An 8,956-nucleotide genomic window follows, 5' to 3' on the forward strand; every position below is an offset into this window, starting at 1 on the left:
TTACCGTTTCATTTCGTTCAAAGCATGCATCTGTTCTTCCAAATGTATACCAAACCGGCAAGAAAGTTTTTTTGTTTTATGATCTACTAGCATTCATACAGTCAAACCTGTCATTAAATATTTGAATGATTCTAGACTGAGATTCTTTCTTGTGCCCATGGATGAATAAAAATGCTTTGGGGATTGTGTTATATAAAAGTATTTCCACTACATTCAAGATGGAATTGTTTAGTCACTTTGAAGGTTATCTTCAACTCATCACAATCTTAAAAATAATTTGAGGAAATGAGGACAGTGAGGGGAAAAATTTGGCGTTTTTAATCAACAAGATTTTCAAATGAAAAGTTTTCCGGAGAGAATTACAACTGGGACATTAATGATTTGTTTCCTAAATCAAAATTTGATTAAGATCCCAGCTTATTCAAGCCTCTCAATGATGGAGAACAACAATTTCTTTTTCATTTGTGTTTCGAATTTAATATATATTTATTGCTTCCACGCATGAAAAACCCTCTCTCCATTGCAATCTGCCTTTTTTTCCAAGGTCCAAATTTATGCTTAAGTTTATAGGAAATTTCAAACGTCTTCTAACTTCCATCTCATCGAAACAAAGAACCGCCATACACTCTTGATATTCTTCTGAAATACTCATTATTTCAGAGATAATTATGATGCTATCTTCAAGGAAGCACGGTTCATAATTAAAATATTGTAGAAATATTTATTGAGTCTGGCGACTGGACAATTGAAGATTTTTTTTGATTTAAGAGATAAATCGTCCGTTTTCAATCATTTTAATGTCAGTGAAGTTGTCAAAAACTATATTTGCAACAATAAAGTCAAGAGCAAACACAGTGTTGAAGATGATGAGTGTCACTAAAAGATAAGGGGGTTGTACAGGTGTTAAATCAAATGCGGCTTATGGAGATCCAATTTGAAATGTCATCTTAGCAGATTACATTTGGTCATCTTCACACTATCAAAGAAAGAAGATTATCAAACATTGAGGAACAATACTGCGTATAAAAAAACCAAAAGATTATGATCAACTAGAAATCCACTCCTCTATGAAGACAACTAATGTTAGTATCAAAATGACCAAACAAATGTTTATATCCTTCATTACAGAAATGGACATAAATTTTTTTATCATCACAGACTTTTTTCATTGCCAGGCTTTCAAGATTTAAATGGCGAGCTTGCTAGTAAGCTTGGAGTGTCTTTAGAGAAAAGTTGTATAATTTCATTAATAATAGAAGAAGGCAATGATAAAAACAGAGCCTATATCATTATAAACTTATTTTTTTGAAAATTAATGCCAGTACAGGAATGAGGAGAAATTATCTGGCTATAAATATTCAATTATGAATAAAATATGGAAACTGTAGTTCGAACATTATCTGTGAAAGATACTGAAGCAAAATACTTTAGTAAATCTATTAAGGTTATTGTTTTTGATCTGATGAAATGTTATGCAATGACGAAAGAGTAAATTTTGGCAGTCGTAACTGATAATACACGTTATATGATTGGGACTGTCAAAAAATTAAATGAAGAAGGCATGAGTCATATAAATTTGAGAAGATTGATACACCCAGCTGTGATTTAGGTATTTTGGACGGTGTCCGGTAAAATGATTGCAGTAAAAAGGATACAGACAGAAAGATTATGGTAATATGATTGCGTACATTTTGATTGTGAGAAAAAATTATTGTGGGTAATATGATTCTGTAGGAAAATCATCATGAGCAAGATAATTGTGAGTAATATTACTGCAAGACAATATTATCGTGGGCAATTTGATTGCAATTTATATTATATTGGAATCAAATTGGCCATGATAAAACACTTGAATGATGAATGTGAACTACTGGGTTCAAGGCAGTTTAAATTCAACCGCCGCTGCTTTCCTGAGCATCAAGGACCCCATCGAATGTTCCATAATACACTCCGTCCCACAGGTTGTGCAGGTGAATTTCTGGGCTCCAAAGCATGTTATTTTCCTTTGTCGCTGCTTTGTTGAGCATCAAGGACCCCTTATTATACCCCATAATCCACCCTGGCCCTCAGGTAGTGTAGGTTAGCTGCCGGGCTCCAAGAGAGGATAACTTCCACCAATTCCACCTCCCCGCTTCAATGGCCTTAAACGGCCCCATTAAATGTCTCATGATACACTCCAGCCCGGGTTGTACAGAGGAAATGCTTGGCTCACTCACTCGTGGGCCAGGGTGGATTATGGGGTATTAGGAGGGTCCTTGATCCTTAGAGAAGCAGGAACAGTGGAATTTATCCTCCCTTGAAAACAAACAGTATATATCAAACTCCAGAGAGTATAGAAACCACGATCAAGGAGTCTATGATACAAAGAGAGGCCAACCTGTTTAATTACAATAATTTACTGGCCACAGTTTATGTAGACCATATGCACAGAGCTTGTCTCAATGAAAATCAATTAAAAAAACCATTAGTTCCCTTTATAATATAGACCTTATAATCAGTGGGCATGTTGAAAATTGGAAAATGATCGAGAAATAGAAGAAGATTAAATAAGAAAATAATAAATAGTCAAGGAAACTTAAATAAATCACCAGAAATTTAAGAAGAGTGTGAACACTTTTTAGAGAAACAAAGGACCGTCTAGGAAACGACGAAAAAAAGATGAAGAAACCAATGGTATGAATATTAAAATGATTGAATTTAAGGTAAATTTCTGTGCGGCCCTTTTGAAAATCAAAATTTTAACGGAAAATCTAAATTAACTGTGTGTGATAATTATTAGGTAGCACGTTCCGTGCTACCAAAAAATTATTCATCCAGCTGCGGTCGCTATTTCACGTATGCCTCCGAATGTAAGTCACTATAGAGTGCATTTTCTCTGCTCTTCGAATGATTAAATCTGATCTTCGTGGAAAAATAAAAAAATATCTCATAGATTCAATTATTTTTTTGAGAATCATATAATTTGTATGTAGTAATGTAAACTATACTACCTGGCTTGAGAAGTTAAGAATGATTTTTTTTACAATGTTCAGATGAACAATGTTCTAGAACGCATTAGCTGTCGATTGCTAAGAAAAATATGGTCCTAGTCACCACTATGAGCACACAATACTAGAAGAGGATTGAGATCACAGCGTGCATCCGTGCGGGATGGAACACAAGGCCATCCAGGAGTAAACTGTTCCACGGCCTCTGTTGACAGAAATTGAGGAAAGTCCGTTTGGAGCGTGCAGACAAGATCCTGAACTACCTCAAGGGAACTGATGTGAATACATTCACTGTTGACACTGTCTGGAACAGCCAGAATGATCGAGTAGTGATCATTCGGGGATGTAGCAGAGGAACACCTATATGTCTCCACGACCAAGCAACCTATTTCCGTGATAATGTTAGGTCGGGTTGCATCTATTGCATATTTTAACTGTGAAAAAAAAAAAACACATGAAAGAAGAAAATTTTGTGATAACGGTAAAAATAAATGTTTAAATGTTCCCACGACTAAATGAAAATGAGTCTAGTTTTGTGGGTGTCTTTATTTAGGACTGCAATCTAGTCCCGTTCCATTCGCTACAGTCCCTCTTGTCAGTCCCTTGTGCCGTCATTAAGGGTGTATTTTTTTTATTTTTAAATAATAGAATAAACTGTATTACTAAAAGCGAGTTACTACATCAGTAGTGATGAAAATCCTGTGTACATTGGGTATGTTCAAAAAAAGAAACCAAAACCAATGGGATAACCTTGACAATTAGACGGATGTTTTGGAGGAGAAAAATAATAATGTTCATCACGTTTCATTGCATAAGCTACACTCAGCTTTGACAAGAGAAGAAGGAGAGAATGAAATAAACAAGGGCATTTGCTAGAATGACTCCAATCCCCAATTCTATTCTTAGTCCAACAAGGACATGGAGTTATAACTACGCTACAAGTCCTCAGGGTTACTATTCCATTTTTAGTAGTACACACGAATGTCATTCAGGTTTTGAATATATTTGAATTTATTTAGGAAAGGATGTTCAATATTCGGGAATTAAATAATAATGACAACTGTTAAGGAAAAACTTACTTTTCAGATTACCAATTCCAAAGCAACGTGACAGATAAATTTTTTATAGGGTTTACATCACTGAACATCAGTGTGTTGGGTGAACTAGAAATTACACTTGACTAAAATCAAGTTATTGAGAAATTCCCCTTTTATTTATTTACTTAATAAATATTAACAGCAAAATAGTTTATACACATATTAGCAGGCTTGGAGATTTGAACGGTGTTCACACTTTCCGTTCATTTTTGAATAAATGAACGAAGAACGGAGGAAAAAAACAGCCTTCTTTTTGTCGTTCATTTTATTGTTTCTAACGGGCCGTTATTTACTTCCTTTTTTTTTCTTAATAATAGATATAATTATTATTATCTTTGGGGGTGCCCATGGTTAATAGAAATACAAAGTTAGACTATCATGTAATCGGGTTTCCTAGAATTTTTATTTTGATGTATCGTACCGAATGCTGGGCAAGACCAACCGATTTTGACAAAACATGCAACTTTTTATGACGTCACTATTAAAAAGCGTGGTGGAAGTCAAACCTCAGTCGTACACGCGTAATAGTATAACCTTGTATTTCTATTAATCTTAGGGGTGCCTAAAATAAAATTAATATATATTAAAAAATTATGAATCTGATTTTGTGTGTACAATGATTACTTTCTATGAAATATCTAACAACACCCCAATTGCAAATTACTAAACTATGGAATAGTCATGTAGAAAATAGGATTCTGGGTTAGGTAAGAGTGCAATTTTCTACATACCCATTCATTTCTTATTTTTATTGCGAAATATTTGATCAAAATTTGAATATAAATTAAGACAAAGTGGTCAATGTAGTATAAAATCAAACACATTCATGAGTATGGTGTTTATTAATATGTAATGTAGCAATTTTTTGGTGCCCAAAGTGATTTGTCTCAGAAGATGTATTACAAGTACTATGCTGTTTCGACCAAGGAGGGTTTAATAAATAACGTCCAGTCCAGACCAAACTCATTCGGTCCTCTAAAGAAGTTTGGTCTCGACTGGTCTCAAATAAAAATTCAGTGAAGATCGATTCTATAGATTAATGTGGGTTTCAAAATTTTGAACATAGGCATAATAACGTGATATGAAGACTAATGCAGAAATCCTATTTTTTACAACTCATAAATCACAATAGGTGAGAAAATGGTCAATAGATTCAGACCGGAAAAAATTGGTCTATATTTGGAGATCAAAAAAATTTGGTGCATATATTGAGATCAAAATATTGGTCCACGTTTTAAAAATGATTAAATTTTGGTCTCTGGTCTAAAATCGAGGACTGGACCGAAATATCGATCCAAATCGTTCTAGAAAATGTCATTTAAGAACGAGCCAAAAAAAAAAGAGTTTATTTTTTTGCCAGAACTACAATTAAATTAGATAGTTATAAGAAGGAATCAATAAGTTGATAAAATCATGAAACATCTTTTGGGTAAAATTTGATCATATAAATCAGTTGACGAGGTAATGGATACAAATGGCAAAATACACAATCCAACCCAGTTTCTTTGTTCTACGTACCTACCTAAGATGAATCCAAATAAGGTGTTATTGAAACTTGGTGTTCCAATATTTTGTTATAGATGCCTTTAAATACACTAATTAATTAAAAATTTTATGAGACTTTAGTCTTTCTGTGAAGTTGAGTTATATTATGAGCATTAATAAGGTCCAACACCAGACAGATGTTGTCTTGGATTTAAAAAAATTATGTTTTTATCATGATTGGATATATGTTTATTATACATGAGTTGATAGTAAAAATGGTTTATATATTTTAACCCAAGAAGGAAGTACAAAAATTTTGTTTAAAAATAAGTACTTTATAATTTAATTACCATTTTTTAATACATTCTTAAATTTAAAATTGGGCATAATTGTTAATAAATATAAAAAAACCAGAAATTTTCAAATTAAATACACGATGAATATGGGTAACAAAGGCGTTGAAAAACTTTGAGTTATAATTGAATAATTCTAAGCATGCTGAGTTTTTACGAAAATTTTATAAATAAATTAAAATTCACACACCCTGTGCAAGTGGGGGCTCTTAGTTGAATCTCTAAAATTCAAACATTAATACTTAAAACGCTTTATGGAATCCCTCAAAAGATTGACTTATTATCAACTGCTTGAAGTGGGCCTTACGCACTAGTTTAGAATACTATTACTTTTGAATATCAGTGTTTTGTGGAGTATGCATTTTTAGGGCTTACTGGGAATTTTCATAGGCGTATATACACAGAGTAAGACAATGACTAATTTCCCCCATTTAAGATTATTTCCCAGGATTATATCATCGCGTGCTCCTATGTTCATTTAGTTTTGCTCTTTCCGTTATACCATTAGGAGCCAAATGATTATAAAAGTTGCAAGGTTAACCAAATTTGACTCATTTAGTTATTAAATTTTTGAGTGATAGGACTTAATAATTGACCTTTTCAGCCAATGCAATATCTCTAGATATATCTTGGACGACAGCGATAATCTTGTCAAGAAGAAAATGCTTTGGATTTCGACCAGGGAATAGAGTCCCAAGGTTGTAAATATCCTTGGACATACCTTAAGAACTACTTCGAATTCATTGCTCTGACTAAAGAATAAAAGAGAAGAAAAACTATTCCAAAGTAAAGTACACCTGTATTCTATGCAAGTAAAAAAAAAAAAAAAATAAGACTAATACAATTCCTGAGGAAACCTTGTTGGAATTACAGCATTCTTTAATTATGGTGGAGTTCTTATTTCTTCTGGAAAATAATATATTGAGTAAAGTTAGGCTTATAAAATACTCAGGTAAAGATAATGCCCAACCCTCAGTTCTTGAGGGTCTAAAAAAATAGAAGTGATTTAAATAAGTCGTCCTGGATTTTCAGTCCGACGTAGACAAGGGCGTTGTGAAATTCATCGTTGAAACAGGACATGCTTTCAAACTATAGAACATCGGGCCTTTATCAAGCTTATGAATATCATGAATTCTACTAAGTAAGTCATGAGTAGGAAGGTACTGAAGGTACTCATGGTAAAGTTAGATCAGTAATTTCAAAAAATGACCACCAGCAATTAAGAAAGACCATATCAAAGCCGAATACAAATCAATTACCTGCGATATCTTTAGCATTGGACAGAAAAGTTATTTGGAGAAGACCGAGAGATGGTTCGTAATTTTTGAAAAATGGGATGCCATTCTAAATTACTAATTAAGGGCTCAAGAATCCTATAAAAAGAGAGGCCCATGCTCTAAGTGGGTTTATCCCCAAGAAGTTACATTTTGTAGGATTCAGTTCATGGAAATGGAGAGAGGATGAAGCTCTTTACTGAAGAGAAGTCTCTCTAGCATGTTTGCTAAATCACCATTGGTCGTTTACATACACATTATCTGGAAAATTATCTTAATTTGAGGATTTAGATCTATTGAGAGTCTATCAAACAATCCTTACAATATATCTATTCGTAAGTGACGGGAAGGTGTCAAGATATTTTTCGAAAACCTCATGAATGTGCATGGCGCTTTTATTCCTGGATGGTTATTTTCTCATGCGGACTTCAAGGCTGTTTGTTTTCCAAGTAATTGGAGTAAAATATATATAGAAAAAGGTTCAATTATGCTAGGGTTATGAAAGATATTGTTTTAGAAATACATTTATAGAGCATTGGAAGACCGTATCTCCCCAATTAGAAGTTATGGGAAGGCGGAATGACGTTTACCATATATGTTATGATAATTAAGAAAGTTTAGCCTCCTTGTATGAGTAGTCCATCATAAAAAAATCCTTAGGAGAATTGGCTTTAAAAATCGATAGTTCCATAAAAAATCATTTGATTGTGTTTAAATGGAAATAAAAGACTCCAACACACAAGTCATTATGCTAAATATACTAGGGACGAAGTTCAATCGTTGACACTTGACTTTTCGGATGCTAAATTCATTCCATATTCATCGATTCAAACGGGAAAATTAGGATATTGTATTAGGTACAAACAGGGCTGCAGCTACCTTATCCGCAGAGTGCGTAGTACACCAAGTTCCAGGAGTGCCCTGCAAACTTAGGGTACATAAGACAATGGACAATTTTTACATTAACTTAACCTTTCATTGACTAAAAGAACAAATATTATCTTAAATAAAAATTTGTACAGGGTGATAATAATTCATTTTAACTTTTTTCAACAATATAAAGAAATACTTAATAAATAATAATGAATATCAAAATAGGTTATTTAATGTCTGATCTATGTATGGCATGTCTTGGGCTGTATTTTTGCCCCTGATTTACATATTTTTACAAGTTCAGACACGAGTAAAAATGTTAGTATGAGTTTTATTATTCATCATTATTGCTAAGTGGTACAAATTCAAGTTAGAATTTGGCGCACTCTTGTTCTAGATGATTTCATTTTCAAACATTTTATGAAAATAATTGAGAGGGATGGATGAACATCATGTAACAAACTATTTCCGAAACCTTTTATTTAAATAAAATTATGCAGATAGAATATGAAAATGTTATGAATATATCAAAAAATATAACAAATGAAAGTAAGCATAAGAACCGAGACCAATAACTTTTATATATAGTTGATAATATTGTAGAGAAAAACGCGTACCAGGAGACAGGGGGGAGAAAGACACATGGTATCATTGTTTAAAATACTGATGTGATAATCACATCAGTATTTATCAGTTGTCTGCTTTATTATGATTTTTGAGGGTGTAACGAAAGTATTTATTAGCAAAATGTTTAATAAAGATATAATACATATAATTGACTTAGACGATTTTTATCCGTTACAGTAGATTTGGAAACGTCACACTCCATGAAATAGTAATTTATTGTGAACCATATTCTCAGAAAAATAACTAATAAAACGACAAAA

The sequence above is a fragment of the Lepeophtheirus salmonis genome, chromosome 6, assembly GCF_016086655.4.
Source record: "Lepeophtheirus salmonis chromosome 6, UVic_Lsal_1.4, whole genome shotgun sequence".
NCBI classification, from domain to species: domain Eukaryota; kingdom Metazoa; phylum Arthropoda; class Copepoda; order Siphonostomatoida; family Caligidae; genus Lepeophtheirus; species Lepeophtheirus salmonis.